The following is a 17,091-nucleotide window of genomic DNA, read 5'->3' on the forward strand; positions in this document are numbered from 1 at the left end:
CCAACAGAACTCTTAGCAGGTTAAACTTCAATAATGATTCTGTAATAATTTGGTTGTGTGACTATTTCCACCACCTCCTGCCTACCTTGGAAAGGTGTATTTCCAGAGGTTAGGTCCTGGCAGCAACTTCCATGGACCCTCGGTGCTCAGAGGTGAGGGCTGAGTCAGCACTTTCCTGGCTGGACAGTTCCTGGCCCAAGCCTCTGACTTCGCCTTCCCTGGACTTCCACTCCCTTCCTCTGGTAAGTCTCTGGCATCAGATGGAAGGACCCCAGTGGCTACAGAGGCTGGTGAATGAACAATGAGCCTGCTGCAGAGCCTTCATTTCTCATTGTCTCTTCATCCAGACCAATTTTTTTCACTACTCCATAGTGAAAAAAAAAAATGATGCACGTGAACTTGGCATTATGGGGAGGCCCCTGAGGTGTAGATATTAAGTACATATGAGATTTCCTCTTTTATCATTGTCATGTATGTTTCACAGACATTCATCTCAGGACTTCCCAGAAGACAGACCCACCCCAATTTTCCTGTCCCTTCTTGTTTCAGTCACTGCTCTCTTACCTTGTCTTCCTTCTCTTCCCAGGATGAAGGGGAGAATTGGAGTCTTGCACAATGAAAGGACAACATTGCTGCCAAAAGAACCATCGTGGCTGTAGGCATATTTTCCACCCTCATCCTGCAGGTTTTCTGCCTGTTGTTGGCCCCTGACCAATGTTGCTCCTGGGCAGTCTGAGGTGGAACATAATTTGTATAAAACAAATTATGCTCAACCTCACTTATAATCAGGGAAATGTGAGTCCAAACCACAATGAAATATCACCTCATGCTATTTAGGATGGCTGTTATCAAGTAGACAAGAAAGAAGTGTTGGTGAGGGTAAGGAGAAAATACAATAGTGGCAAACTCTTGGTGGGAATGTAAGTTGGTAAAGCCATTATAAAAGGCACTATGAAGGAATTTCAAAAAATTAAAAATAAAACTGCCAAATGTTCCATCAATCGGTCTTCTGGACACATAATCAAAGGAAATGAAGTCAGTGTCTCAAATAGGTATTTGCACCCCATATTCCTTGCATCATTTTTTGTAATAGCCAAGATATGTGAGCAATCGAAGTGTCCATCAACAAATGAACGGATAAGGAATCATGGTACATATATACAGTGGAATATTATACAGACATAAAAAGGAAGGAAATCTTGTCATTTCTGAAGACATTAATGAACCCAGAGGACATCATACTAAGTGAAATAAGCTAGAAACAGGAAGACAAAAACCACACCATCTCACTTACATGTGAAATCTAAAAAAGTCAAACTCATAGAAGCAGAGAGGAGAATAGTGGTTGTCAGGGGCTTGGGATAATTGAGGAGATGTTGCTTAAAGGGTACAAACTTTAAGTTATAAGATGAACAAGTTCTGGCACTCTACTGTACAGTATGGGTGATGAGAGATGTGTAATTAATTTGATGGTGGCATTCTTTACACAATGTATATGTATATCAAATCATCACATTGTACACCTTGGATAAAATCTATCTTTATTTATCAATTAAATATTTCAATTTTTTTTTAAAAAAAGGAAGGCCAAATGGGCCAAATGGAGAAACTTCTTTGTGTAGAGCTGATGTCCAAGCTAGAATTTCTAAACTTTTTCTGTAACCTAGAGTCTCTTTTATACTTTTGACTTACCCATCATTCATAACACATCTCAGGAATGCTCATCACACTGCCTATTGCCAAAAATTCAAATAAGTTATTGTTATATGAACAACCCAAGTTAATGCAGTCATTAATGGAAATACAGCGTCTTGACTGAAAGAGGTCATTTCTATTTTTCGTTGTGATAGTCAGATCATAACCCGTCACATCTTTTAGGGAGGATGAAAATAGACTGGAGTTCCTTCAGCAAACAGGATGCTGTGGAATAAAACGTTCTACATGAGAATACTTAAACAAATTGGAGTGCCTGGTGCCACCATGTAAATTGTGAGGTGTCATACAGGCTGGTCTTTGGATTAGAGATTGGACTTAGTCTCTGTGGCCCTATGAGTAGAGCAGGTCGGGGTGGGGCTGGGCAGGGAGGAAGATCATCTTAAAGTGATAGATTTAGGCTCAGTGTGAGGAAGGATTTCTAAGAGCTGGAGCTGCTCAGAGGTGAAATATCAAGAGAGTGCCCTTCAGGAGCAGTGTCTGAAGACAGACCACACGGCCAATAGGGAGAGATAAGAAAGCTGGGTGGCCTTCAGCGCTTTGCTTCCAGTCCTGGGAGTCTTACTGAGATATCTAGTGACCACTCAACCCAAAGAACAGACACATGTCTGCCGTGTCTCTCTGGGTTCATCCTGCTTATTGCAAGTGAGGCCCAAATCTGGGGCTGTTATTCCCTGATGTTTCAGGTCCACATGCAACTTATTCCCAGATCTTTTCTGAACAAAACAGAGAGACTGTTTGCCAGACAGCTGGACCAGAATGAGGGGAAAGAAGATAAGGCCCAACTGAGAAGTCAGAAAAGCTTCACTTTTCATTAGCTCCACATTCCAAAGTGAGAAATCAATGTGCTTAGCTGCAATTTGAAGCAATTAGTCTTTGTTCTCACACATTCTCAAAGAATGACTTAAAGAAGCCCAAATAAATATTTTCAGAAAAGAGAGTAAATTTGTATTACTTAACCCAAGGAATGCAAACAAGTGTAATTAAAGTGAATACCCATAAATAAAGTAAATACATTAGTTAGGAAATGAATTAATTAGTGTTTAATTACTATCAATTACCAAAATCACTACAGAATTACTTGTAGAATGGATTGAATCTCTTGCTCCTATTAATAATTTCCATTGCTAATTGTATGCACTTGTATTTTCTTTTCTTTGGGTGCATCTTAGCAGAGCTAATAGGAGGAAGCAACAGCACAGTGAACAATGACAGGGACTTTTTTTTTCTTTGTTCAGTAAAAAACAAAAGTGGTTTGAAATATATCTGCCTGGTTGTCAAAAGTCAATGCAGGTAAGGAAGAGATGTAGGAAGGAAGGTTGTCCTCGTGACACAGGGTGACCCTTGCCATTCCCTGCTGAGGGGAAGTAGCTGATGTTTGTGGCAGTCATAAGGTGAGGGGTGTGTGTGTGTGTGTGTGTGTGTGTGTGTGTGTGTGTGTATAGGGAGGAGAAAGGTGGGGACTGGGAGGCTCAATGCCTGAGCTCACTTCCAGCATGCTCTGTGGAACGCATATGTAGACTGGCAGCCAGCATCTCTACCCACTGGTCTTAGCAGGTGGGGGAATAGGTTTGATGTTTACCTGGAGAACAGAGTACGTCATTTGCTGCCTTGCAGGTGGAGAGAACACATCTGACATCATGCTCCCTAAGAGGCAACACACTAACTAGTGCGAGAAACAGATGTATGCAAATGACAGGCTGAGGGTAAGGAGTGCCTTTCCTGGGATCCACTCTGCCTGCTCACTAGCATTCTCATTTTCATGTTTACACAACATCCCCTTTCCCCTTCCCTGCCCTCTCCTCTCCCTCGTGCACACAGACTCTCAAGCCAGACTGCCTAGGTTTGATTCCAGGCTTCCTCACCTGAAAGGCCTTGGGCAAATTACTTAACCTCTGTGAGTCTCGATTTCCTCACCTGTAAAATGGGGAGAATGACAGTACCTACCTCTCATGGTTCTGGTGAGAGCTCAGATCAGTGGGTGACACATCGCAATCTCTGCTTTATTCATTTTCTTGGTATTTCCGCCACATATTTCTTGTGGAGTAGTTGAGGGGGTCATATGATGTGGAGATAAACTAGCTGGGAGGATGGGAGGAGTGATTTGGGAGGGAAATGAAGTTGAGGAGGAGGAATTGGTCCTTAAGTGATGGTTCTGTTGATTAGTTAGGGTTCTCCAGAGAAATGGCACCCATAGGAGGTTTATTATGAGGGATTGGCTCACATGATTATGAAGGTGGAAAAGTCCCATGACCTGTTATCTGCAAACTGGAGGCCCATGAAAGCTGGTGGTGTAGTTCAGTCGAAGCCCAAAGGCCAGGAGTGCCACTGTTGGGGAGCAGCGTAATATGGACATCCCAGCTGAAGGAGGAGAGAGCAAACTCACCCTTCTTTTGCTTTTCTGTCCTATTCAGGCCCTTTAAGGAATAGATAATGCTCGCCCACATTAGTGGGGGCAGATCTTCTTTGCTCAGTTTGTTTATTTAAATGCTAATCTCTTCCAGAAACACTGTCACAGGTAAACCCAGAGATAATGTTTTTTCTCCTATCTTGGCATTCCTTAGCCTAGCCAAGTTAACACATAGGAACCTAAAAAACAAAACAGTCAGAACCTCAAAAGGAGAGTAAATGGTGATCACTAGGGCTTGGGGTTTGGGGGAAATAGGGAGAAGTAGGTTAAAGGGCAAGTACCTTCAGCTATAAGATGAATAACTTCTGAGGATCTAGTGTATAGCATGTTGACTCTAGTTAATAATACAATACTGTTTATTTGAAACTTGGTAAAAGAGTAGCTCCTAAGTGTCTTTTATGTGTGCACACGCACACACACACACATACACACACACACACGATGACTATGTGTTGTGATGAAAGTATTGATTAATTTGATTGTGGTAACAATTACACAATGAATATGTATATCAACGCATCATGCTGTACACTTTGAATATATACAAATTTTTTTGTGTCAAATATACCTCAGTAAAGCTGGACATTTAAAAAAAAGCTAAGGGAGAGACCAGGAGTGGAAAGAGGTCTGCCGTTGCTTGACACTGGTCCTGAATTCATTTTATCATTCTGACGCATCCATTCCTGACTTTCTGGGTAACCATCAGCCTGTTAATCATCCCAGCTTAATCCCAGGATTTTCATTTGTAAAAAAGAATAATATAAATATTTGCTTCATGGCATTGCTGCAGGGTCTACCACTGGAAGTTTTTGAGTCACCCGCTGTAGTGCAAGGTGCAAAGGTTAGACTGAATAAATAATAACTGATATAATTGGCACTAAAATTAAAAAGCTGAAACATAGCATTAACCATTGCACTCTGTTGGTGTGAAGATAACAGGGACTCTTGCATAAGGGCAGTGGTAACAGAGCATGTCTCTGTCCTGTCCCTCCATCCCCACTCACCTCCCCCATACCTTCCTGGGGTGCTATTTGTAGGCTCTCCCTTTTCAGAAAGTGTCAAGGCCTAGGGCTCATGGCTCCATGAATCAGATGCTTCCCACAAACTCACCTGCTCTTTACCATCGGGCTGGGCTGTAGTTATTCTAGTCACAGCTGAGCTGTGGTCACTCACCTCTGCTGCCATGGCCTCAGCACTGGTTCAGAATGAGGTTAGCATCCTGGTGGGCATGTACAATGACTAAGGAGGAATGCCACCTCTTCAGGTCAACTTACCATTCACCCACGACTGGGAAGTGCAAGGCTGAAGAAGACGCTGGCTGCCTTTGAGAAGCTCAACATTTTGAGCACCCCATTGTCACTGCACAATTCTGCCCTAGACCAAAAATCAGAGTCCCCAACACTGGGAAATATCTTTTAAAAGTCTCTTTGTCCTAGATGGCTGTTATTTCACCTTCGGGAGGCACTCAGCAGTGATTCCATTGAGGCTGACCTCTTGCCAAGGGAGTGAATGGCGCTAATCTCTTGGATGTCTTCTGTGTCCCATGTTATTTTAGTTCTCATTGTAAGCTCATTCATTCATTCTTTCATTCATTCATTCAATGTTCATGAGGTCCAGAATGCATAACAGTAGAGAAGACTCATTCCCTGCCTCTAAAGGTACAATTGAGTACATACTAAAATACAGTGTGATCTACACCATGAGCTTTTTAGAAGAGAGTAAAAAGAGGTGAAAGGTCAGGGAGGCTTCTGAGAGAAAGCAACCCTTACGCAGAGGTTTACGTGTCAATTATACCTCAATAAAGCTGGACCAAAAAGAAAGAAAGAAAGAAAGAAAGCTAAGGGAGAGACCAGGAAGAGTGGATTGAGATCTGCCATTGCTTGACACTGGTCTTGAATTCATTTTATCATTATGATAAATCTATTCCTCACTTTCTGGGTAACTATCAGCCTGTTCATTATCCCAGCTTAATCTTAGGATCCTTGTTTCAAAAACTGGAATAATATAATATTTGCTTCCCAGCATTGATGTGGGACCAGCAGCGGGAGTGTTTTTGAGCCACCCTCCGTAGTGCTAAGGGAAAAGGGGACCATGATAAGGTAAGTGACAATCAGAGACAAGTGAATTACAGCCTAAGCTCCCACAGAGCAGGGAGGACTTTTTCCATTTGAGGTATGAACCAGGGTCTGTGTGACTCTAAGGACATTAATTGTTCAACCACATCAAGCTATCTTTTGTTCCTTCCTATCTCCCTTTGAAGCAAAATCTTCCTTCCTCTTCTGTTTCTTTCTCCTAATTTTTGCTGCAACCCTAAGCACCTGTAGGAAAGGGTGAGGGGGGCCGACTGCCTGGGTTGGACTCCTGACTCTGCATTTATTTGGTGTGTAACTCCGGATGCATTGCTAAACCTTTCTGAATGTAAAATGGAATACCTGCCTCAGAGCTGTGTGAGGATTAAAAGGAAAGAAAAAAAGGAAAGAAAGATATTGTTTGTAGAGAGCTTAGCATAGCGCCTGGTACATAGTAATTATTCAATAGATGATAGATAATATCATTATTGTGGATGCTAAGCTTCATTTTTTGTCTCAGTTGATTGTTATTAAGCCAGGCTAATGTGTTGCCTGATGAGGCATTGGCCTAAGTTGTATTTGCATTTCAGATGGAGAAACCTGAAGACCAAAATTTATACCACCCTTAAGGAGAGCAGCCATCTTCCTCCCTGTCCTGAGCAGGAATAAACAAAGACTGAACAAACCCTTGCAGTGGGGCGGGTGGCAGGAGATGTTTCCAAGCTTTACTCAAAGAAAATGGTGATGCCTATGTACACGATACGTGATTTGCCACCTGTGCAAAAGTCTGCAAGATAGCCCTGGGGGAGAGTTCCTGAGTCACCCAAGCTCGAGTCTGCAACCCTCATCTCCTTTCTGTGCCGACTCAGGAAGAAAATAAGCCCCAGCAGGAAACTCACCCTTTGAAATGTCAGAGTCCACGAAGTAAGGGCGAGGTGCCCTAAAGCATCCAAATGGCATCTCCTGCCCCAAGAACTTATCCAAGCCCTCATCCTCACACTGGGGAGGCTGAGTTACCTCGGTAGGTGCCCCCCGCAAGTGGGAGACAAGCAGCGGTCATTGGTTTCCATTTGCTGAAATCAGCAACTTAATCCTAACTTAACCAGAGCCCAAATCTCCCCCTTCCCAGGCAAAGGCCTTCCCTGGGAATGATTGAATTTCGCAGGGTGCAATAAAACAAAGGGCTTCTGCTGAATCAGGCGCCAGACTCGTAAGCCTGTAAATCTCCCGCTTACTCTTCAAGGCGGGGATGTTATCTCCACCCCAGCCATCCCTGTCATGTCATGGCGCCTGCTGTTTCCACAACCTCTCCTGCTAAGAAGATGACCCTAGGTAAGGCACTCTCTCCAAATCGAAGCTACGCATGGCCCTGAGTCCTCATTCAGGAAGCTGGTGGCAGTGGGGAGCTCATGTTACAGACACGCTCTCTAGATTGCCAGATCCGGCTAGTTTCAAAATATGCCCAGGTGCTTATTGCTGCATGTTCATTGATGGGGTTGAAAAGAGGGAAAGTGGAAACCAGACTATCTAGGGGAATTCCAGTCCAGGTGTTCCCAGAGACCTAGGCTGTGAATAGGAGAGCAAGGATTGTACAATCAATTCTCCGGAGACCTTCAGCTTAGCAGAGTGTGTTCAATAAAGACTGTTGGTTAGGATAAAGCAGAGAGCTAATCAGCCGAGGGAGATTTCCTTTAAGTGAGAGTTCTCAGAATCTGGTTTTAGCAAGTGTCAGACTTGGGAAGAGGCAAGATTGACAAGAGCTCAGACCCCTGAATCACTGCTTGTTGCCTGGTTTGACTTAGTAGATAGCACACATAAAAGCCAGTCACTCCCATCTCTTGAGATGTCAGGCTTTGTATTAAGACTTCTCTGGTGAGAAGAAGGGTTGGGGCCCAGGACCCAGGGCTAGAGGTCCTGCCTTGCCTCTGACTATGGCCCATGGTGAGCTCACTTGAGTCTCAATCTCCTTTCCTGTGAACTAGGGGATGGGAGTGAATTACTTGACTAGGTTCTCTCTAAGGCCTCCCCCAGTTGAAATGTTTATCTCACCTTTAGGAGGCAGAGAGCTTGGGGTATCTGGGAAGCCAGGGAGTGAAAAATATGTCCTGTTCTTGGACACAGGGGCCAATCCCAATGGCGTGTCTTTTTGTCCCTGTTTGTAAGCTGGCCCAGGAAAGCTGCCAGGTGCTTTTGGTGGAGCAGCCAGAAACAGCTCTCCAAAGACCTCTGACAGAGACTGTGGCAGCAGAAGTGATGAGTGACAGGTCTTTTCTCTGAATGGGCACAGCCCTCTGTGGACATCTGATCCCACTCCTACCTCACTGTCTGTGTTCAGTGATGGCCAAGAGCAAGAACTCTTTGGGCAGAGAACCAGCTTCCAACCTTAGTGTTGGCAAACTTTGCAACCCTGGGCCACTCAGTCCTTGCCTCGTGATCTGCTTGGAGTCAGGACATAATATCGGTGAAGCAGGAACTACCGTGCCCAGAGCTTGCTCTATGAAGATCAGCTCCAGGAGGGAGACGGTGATGTCATGGCTTCTGTTAGGTAGTAAACTTCTAGGGGCAGGGTCTTCTCCTGTTTATCTCTGCATCCCCTGCTGGACCCACATGGTTGGCCCAGACTTGCTCAACACAAACCGATGGATGAATAAGTGAGTAAACACAGTTGGCTCATGGCCATGGGTTTCTGGCACCTGTATCAAGATAGAGATGACTTGTAGAGGAATTACCTCTGCAAAATGCCTTTCTCCAAGAAAAGCTGCTTCGGAAGCTCCATTATGCTTCTAAAACAGGGATCTGCAATCCCTTGGGGCCATGGACTGGTTCTGGTCCATCCTGTTAGGAACCAGGCTGCACAGCAGGAGGTGAGGGGCAGGTGGGCAAGCAGTGACGCTTCATCTGAATTTACTGCAGGACCCTATCATTTACATTACTGCCTGAGCTCTGCCTCCTGTCAGATCAACAGAGACATTAGATTCTCATAGGAGCTCAAGCCCAGTTGTGAACCATGAGAGCCAGGGATCTAGGTTGCCTGCTCATTATAAGAATCTAATCCCCAATGATCTGTCACTGTGTCCATCACCCCAGATGGGACCATCTAGTTGCAGGAAAACAAGCTCAGGGCTCACACTGATTCTACGTTATGATGAGTTGTATAATTATTTCGTTGTATGTTACAATGTAACAATGATAGAAATAAAGTGCACGATAAATGCAATGCAGCTGAATCATCCTGAAACCATTGACTCCTCCCCACCAACCATCACCACCACACCAGTCCATAGAAAAATGGTCTTCCACAAAACTGGTCCCTGGTGCCAAAAATGTTGGCTGCTCTAAAATAAGGCTGACCCTTCCAAAATTCTACTGATCTACCTGGCAACTCCTCAGTTCTTGCAAATGCCTCAGTTCTTGCAATACCCCACTAGACAGTCAGGGGAAAGGATAACAACCTTCCTGGGACATTCCAAGTGGACTCCTGATGCCAACGCTCTGCCATCCCCTGACAAGGAGCTTTTTCCCATGGAAGAGTCTCTAACACCTCTGGAAGTTTCTAAGTCCTGTACAGCAAAGCCAGAACTCAGAATACACCTCTCAGAAGAAATGGAATAAGGAGCTTTCCTATGGGGCCAATGCAGTGACATGAGAAGCTAAGATGTGCTGCTGTGGTGGTGAGTTTTGCAGACTGTTGAGGACCTGAGGCGCCCCCTCCTCCCACACACACTGTGGGCCGTGATTCATCTCTTCTGGAAGCCCAGAACGGGAGGCTCCCCAGGGTTCTTTCACACGGACCCTCTCTGTGAAAGAGAGGCGTGTGCCTCTCCCCATAAGCCCCCAATCATCCTCGCCTTCAAGGCCTTTCTATGCATTTCCAGCAGACATTTCGAGGGTTCACGGGGTGCCCTGGCTCCCAGGCTGTGCAGGTTGCTGTGTGGCAGCTCCAGAAGTAATTATGAAGGCAGAATGGGCAGTGGGAGGACCATCAGTCAACCCTGGACAGAGGCGCCTGTCCTGTGACCCACCTAGGGGCCTGTCAGAAATAGAAATAATTTTAATGAAAAGGCACAGTCCTCAGTCCTTCTAATGCTGACCAAGCAAAATGGAGGGGAGATTTTCCTAAAAGGACAGGACTCTGCTTTTAGCAGCAAAGCAGCCCTGAGGGGTGGGAGTGTAAGAAATTTAGGGGAAAAAAATCCTGGTGTATGTTAACAGTTTCTTTCCCCTTCTGCCTTTCTCTATCTCAAGTGACAGCAGGGATAAGGACAGAGGTGCTTTATATCCTCGGAAGTCAAACAGGGAGCCATCTGTCAGAAATGGGGCCAGTTTGCGACACAAATGGAAAAGCACAGAAATGTCATAGAAGTGTAACTTCCAGCTAGGTGTGGTGGCTTATGCCTTTAATATCAGCACTTTGGGGAGGCCAAGGTGGGAGGATTGCTTGAACCCAGAGCTTTGAGACCGGCCTGGGCCACATAGCAAGACCTTGTCTCAAAAAAAAAGAAAAAAAAGAGAGCGTATCTTTGGTGCTCTTCTGCTTCCTGTTTTTGCTCCTTCCATCCTTCCGTAGAGCTCAAATTTTCTGTTTCTCCACTTGGTGCCCCTTCCCTTTCCCTGAGCAGCAAAACCCACTGACTGTGAACTTCTTTAGGCCAGGACTTCTCCTTGTTCTGGCCTCCCCAGAACCAAGCACGATGCCTGCCTGGCAGCTGTTGCTTTTACAGTATTTGTTAAAGGAATGAAAACCTCTTCTCAAAGCTCACAATCACACCTCGATGTAGAGGACTGATAACAGCTGAGAGCTTTGCCTCTTCTCCTGGGACATCAGTATTTTAAAAACAGATCAAAGCGACCTGGAAGAAGTTCAATTACATTCAATGGTAGAGTTCCAGACAGCATTTGATCCTTTTCTTTGAGCAAAGGACCTTCTCCATCCCTAAAACCAAATCACAGAAGCCTGTGGCCTGTCAGGGCCACTGAAAATGGGTGAGTGTAGCCTTTTGCATTTGCAAAGAACAGCTGTCAATTTTAATGCATTCATGGCCTTCTCCTGAAGGGGGTGGGGTGAAAAGCCTACTCTCTGTTCGGTGCTCCCTGAAATCATTCCATTTAAATGCAGATTGGGAGCCTTCCTTCCTCTAAGTGGTCACAGAGAAGACTGAGCAAAGTTGAAATGATAATTTTCCTTAAGAAGAAAGAGAACAGTTTGATTCATTTCCCCATGGCACCCACTGTCATTTCTTTTTACTGTAGCACTCTTCTCTTTCTGTCCCCCCCAACACCCCTTAGGTGGCCTTTCTCATCCCCAATCACCCCAGTTTTTGCATCGATAGGCTCCTTTAATTATGCAAATCTTCCAAGCCGTTAGTATCTTCCTAGTTTAAACGGAAAAAATCCAGCCCCAAGTCCTGCGGTTATCTCCTTCCTCCTATTATTTCTCCACCAGATCCGGGCCCTTTTATATTGAACCCGAGGAAAGATGAAAGGCCACATTGCTGGGAAATTAACAGGAGGGGGCCTAGATCATTAAAAAGAAGACCTTTCCCAACTTTTGATTTTCAAGAGACATTTGAAAATCTCTCCGTTCTGAGCAGCTGACTAAGGCAAAGACAACCTCTCCCAGAACAAAGCCAGAGCTTGCTCTGGTGGCCTGAGAATCCGGGCCCTTGGGGCTCTGTTCCTTACTCTTTCATGATCTTGTCCTGGAGAAGGAACTGACTGGTTTCTACTGTCTGTTCTCACAATATTTAGGGGCTAGTTGGGTAGTTTGGCCCCAAGTCTGCCAGGAAGTAATGAGCAAATGAGAATTGGGAAGCAAGCCAGGCTCTGACTGAAATGTCCGTTGACTTGCCTCTTCTACACGAAGCTCACTGAGGGTTACGATGTGAGAACTGGACAGGCGTCCAAGATCAGAGTCAGATTAGAGTCCCTTTTAGATGCGTGTCTGCTGCCAAATGCTACCTGTGGGAGGAAGATAGTTCATTTCCTGGGAAATGCTAACAAAGGGCCTGCCCTGAAGCCCCTCCCAAAACAAAGTCCTTCACTTTAGATCTCTCTCCTAAGTTGTAAGGCCCCTGACTCCCTCAGGAGGAAAGAGGTCAGGGATCTGAGAATGCACAAAAATAAACCCCTTCACATTCTTATCTTCCTCCATCTCAGTGGTTTCAGAGTCTTGCTTGGGAGCATGACACTGAAAACAGAAATAGCTTCAAGAAGACTTCAGATAAGTTCATGGATAATAGAGCCAAAAATGATCACTAAAAGGGAAGTCAGAAAGATTCAGAGCTCCATCTTTAGACAGGTCAGTAGAAAAAATTCCGAAATGTGGGGGGTCAGGATGCTCGGATTCTAGTTCCAGTTTACCCATTGGTTGGTTTTATGATCTTAACAAGCTACTTTGCTTCTCCGGGTCTTAGTTTCTGCATCACTGAAATGAATGGTCTGGTCTATATGACTTTGTGCCTACCCAACACGGATATTCTCAGTCTGAAATGCGTGTGGGTGTGCAAGTGTGTGTGTACACAAAAACAGTGAATTGTTTTCCAATTCCTCCCTCCCCTCAAACAAACCAAAAACAAAACAAAGGCCTGAGTAACCTGCGGACTGGACAAGGGCTTGCTCTCTGCCTGTCTGACCTTTCTGCAAACCTCTTCTTTCTTTTCTTCTCCCTTTAGCTGGAAACCCAACCACCAGGTCTGTGAAACAAAAACAGGGGAAGGAAGATGCTCTGAAATGCTTATTTAGACAGTGCCAACAAATCAAAAGAACAGTTGACACAAATGGGGTATCTAGTTACCATAGATCTTATGAAGCTCATTCAAAGAATGTAATGAAAAAAAATCAAATAATGAATCATTCAGGGAGATGCAAAGGATGGCTCCCATTCTTTTGTTCTCCTTCGTATTTCAGAAGAGAAAAATAGATAGGAAATTAGAGCAAGAAGTTGGGGGATATTTCAGAAAGCAAAAGGGGCAATGATAAGGATGCAAAAAAGATCCAAGGTTAGGAGAAGAGCAGAAACAACGACTAAGTACGTCTAACAAAATAAAACGTTGATGAAAATCACACAGGTGAAGGATTTTCTCAGGATGGATCTTTAAAACAATCACGGGAGGGGAAAACAGAGGGAAAGAGACGGTAGCGTGTCAGGTGGAAGGATGTACCAAGGTCAAACTTTCCTGCTTCGTTGTCTTGCTGAAGGCACAAAGACCTGAGCCCTGGGCTAGAGAAGGATCAGTGTGATTCAACAGGGCACCAGAATGTTCCTAGGACCCTGCTGGAGCCGGGCACTCTACTCGGTGCCACACTCTCAGCTCAGGGGCCAGTTCTGCCTCCACAATCCTGAATTGACCTGTGCCGAATGCTTGATTCATCAAACTCCCACTTACCCAGACATCCCTTTTCCAAAGCGCTCTGCCTGACATCTGCAATGCCAATCTTTTGGCCAACTCTGTTCTGGCATCAGTTTTTGTCTTCACAGCATGCTGTGGTGGAAGGGGTCTGGGGCATGGATCACACTGATGTGCCCTTGACTCAAATCCCTATTGGCTGTTTGATTTTAGGCAAGGTAGTTTCTTCCTTGATAAAGTAAGGCTGATAATAATATTATCTACCCTGAAGACTTGCTGTAAGGATTAAGTGAGATCACAAAGATGGAAGGATTTAATACAGAGAGGTACTCAGAAAACCTGGGTGGCCTTCTCTCTCCAAGCCAAATCTAGCTACAGAGATGAGGAAGTAGCAAGAAGCCCTAGGAAGATAAGAAATGTGTCTAAATATGCTGGTATCCAGAGCTCCCCATTCTGGTCACCAGTGTGCTAATGGCTTTCCGTAGGATTTGGATCCATAATCTCTGAGTGTGTCTGATTATGCTTGTGTGATATGAGAAGATTAAAGGCAACTTCCCTCAAGTAGTGGGAGGCTTCTTGATGAAAGTTTTAAAGCTCTGTGAGCCCTCAGGTACATCTGCTGATCATAAAAAAGGAGTCGTTTCCAAGGAGAGTGAGAAGAGCTATCCCAAAGTTGCAGTGATCCCTATCCTCCCGGGAGCCCAGGTATCAGGGACAAACATCACTGCTCACAGAATGCAGAGCCCAGTCAGCATCCATCCTCCCCTTCCAAAGGTTGTCACTACCTGTTTTCCCTCCCTTCGTCAGAGGTGACAGGTTGGAGCAGGAGAGTGAGAGAAGCATAGGCAGATATTATAACATTTCTTCCTTTCATCTTTCACCCTTTTCCAGGTGGGAGTCAGTACATTGATAACTTCCAAAGAAGTGTTAGGTTAGAAAGATGTGCCCTGCGTGTATCTCCTGTAGGGATTTCCTGGGTCTGACCTGGGCTAAGAAGCCAGATAAGGAAGCCAAAGAAGGGCAGAAGCCCAGCATTTGTCCTGGGTCTCTTTCCTTCCTCAGTAGAGGAGTCCTTTCCCCTGGGAGGTGGTAGGAAAGAAAAAGTTCATGTAGAACACAAAACTTAGCAGTACATTTTATGGGATGTCTTATATTGTTTGCTTTACTTTTGTTCTCTTTTTTGAAGCATGGATTATTTATTGTCCTCAGATAAATTGTAAACATACCAAAACTCATGTTCTATAGTCAGCCTGATTCACTACTACTTGATGATTACTTCTCATGGTGAGAATGTGCTTTTTATTTTTTCTCTCCTCCTTTCAAAATCTGCATATAACTAGTTTTCCTCCACCGGTAAAACTTCTTCAAATAATTTTGAATGGCTACCATTCCTCCATATTGTTCCATCTCCTTAGCACATCTTTACATTTTTATGCTAAAATAATGAGTTCTATTAATACATATCATATATGGGTATTATATATATGTATATATGTACGTGTGTGTGTGTATGTGTATATATATGTATTCCTTATATGCGCTGATACCTCATTGGATTGTATGTGCTTGCCTGTCCATTAAACCATACATAGAGCCATTCCTAGCAGGATATGAGAGGCCTAGAAAATTACCCCATGATTTTGTTTTACAGGTAAAATCTGATTGAACAACAGCGGCTGCCTTCATCAAGGGAGCCTGGAGAGCAAACAGCAGAAAAACAGTCATCTGGCAACATGTTGCAGGAAAAAGACATTACAAAAGAATAACAAGCTTGAGGTATGCCAGGAGGGACAGGGTTGCTGCCACAGCTTGTAGCCTACTTGCTAGTTGACCCTTCCTCTTCTCTATGAGGAAGTGCCGTGGGAGTCAGAATGTGCCAAACCCTGCCCATTACTCACATTGGCTTTTCTGGGATGGATTTGATAATAAGTTATTTGTGATGAGGGGTGGCAGCCACTGGGGCCTGAGTATTACACCAAGTATTACCTGTAGACTGTAAACAGGAAAACGCAACTACTTTTCTGCACAATTTGTAGATTTCTTTGGCTATTTCTAGATTTTTTTTTTGGCTTATATTTGAAAATAATAGTGAGAATTATTTAGTAAGTAAAAAAGTAAAGCTAGGTGCAGTGGCTCATGCTTGTAATCCCAGCACTTTGGGAGGCTGAGGCGGGCAGATTACGAGGTCAGGAATTCAAGACCACCTTGGCCAACACAGTAAAACCCTTGTCTCTACTAAAAATACAAAAATTAGCCAGGCATGGTGGCAGGAACCTGTAATCCCAGCTACTTGGGAGCCTGAGGCAGGAGAATTGCTTGAACCCAGGAGGTGGAAGTTGCAGTGAGCCGAGATTGCACCCCTGCACTCCAACTTGGGCGACAGAGCTAGACTCCGTCTCAAAAAGGAAAAAAAAAAAAAAAAAGAAAGAAAGAAAGAAGAAGAATAAAACCTCTGTAATTATGCTTATTTGAGGTGAATTCCAGGTCTTGCTCTTTCTAACTATATGACTTCAGTCAAGTTACTTCACTTTTCTGACACTTCGGGCAAAATGGGTTTAAACAATGCCTATTTTGAGGGGTTGTTGAGAGAATTATATATAACCTACAAAACTGTATAGCACATCCTTGGTGTATAGTAAATGCTCAATGATAGCTATTAGTATTAATATTTCCCCACTGTACAATACCCACAGTATCCAGCAATGGTATTGATGACCTGCCATCACGCTACCATATTAATGATAGTAACACATGCAAACATCACTGGCATTAAAACCGTGGTCCACCCTGAGTTCTTGTCCTTGCCCTCATTGTGTTGTTGTCCCCCTGATTTCTCTACAGGCTTTCTATGTGCTCCTGCATCCCTCTAGCTACCTTCTGTGAAACTGAACCTGGCCCAGTCTTAAGAGCAAAGACTTGAACCCTGGAACCACTTGAGGAGCCAGAACGAGGGATCCCCATATCCTTCTTAGACCTTGTTTATTCTCTCCATGACACCTATTCATTCACATATTGTGGGATTTCCCCATTGTCTCTTTCTCATTTAAAAGTCATGTATAACATGAATCAAAATAAGAAAACAGGGACAGTCAATAACAAAGTGTGTGGTGAACAAGGGACATAAGAGAGCACTCTGGTTCTCCAGGCTATCCGACTGGCCATACTGCTTCAGTCCTATCTTGTACCCACTGCAGTGAGTAAATTGGATTGCTGAGCGAGAAAAAAAAAATGACATATTTTCCTTGTAGTGGAAGAACCTAAAAGGCTCTTTTCCGATTTTCAGATTCAGGTCACACAGTCCAAAACTCTTCTTATCTGCTTTCAGTATATATATATTTAACATCTTATGATGAGGTTTGATCTTCTTTAAGGCTTTGATTAAATAGTCTTTGCACTTCCTGATGTGCAAGTTCATCATTTTCTATCAGAAGATGCCTTGATGCCTCACATGGATGTTAGAATGAAAATGTTATTTTCACCCTCAAGCCATAATGGATTTTTCATCATCGACATTATTATTATTATTATTTTATTTTTTGACAGAGAGACAGGG

General features: G+C 44.1%; 1 long non-coding RNA gene across 1 annotated transcript in view; it reads left to right on the forward strand.

Annotated features, from left to right (window-relative positions):
- LOC140711765 (uncharacterized) overlaps positions 1–2,613 on the forward strand; it is a 34,074-nt gene extending 31,461 nt beyond the window's left edge. Inside the window, exon 3 of the long non-coding RNA XR_012093057.1 lies at positions 587–2,613. This is a non-coding gene — a long non-coding RNA (uncharacterized lncRNA). The remainder of the gene's footprint in view (positions 1–586) is intronic.
- The last annotated feature ends 14,478 nt before the right edge of the window (positions 2,614–17,091 follow it).

This window comes from Chlorocebus sabaeus, chromosome 1 (assembly GCF_047675955.1).
Source record: "Chlorocebus sabaeus isolate Y175 chromosome 1, mChlSab1.0.hap1, whole genome shotgun sequence".
Classification (NCBI taxonomy): domain Eukaryota; kingdom Metazoa; phylum Chordata; class Mammalia; order Primates; family Cercopithecidae; genus Chlorocebus; species Chlorocebus sabaeus.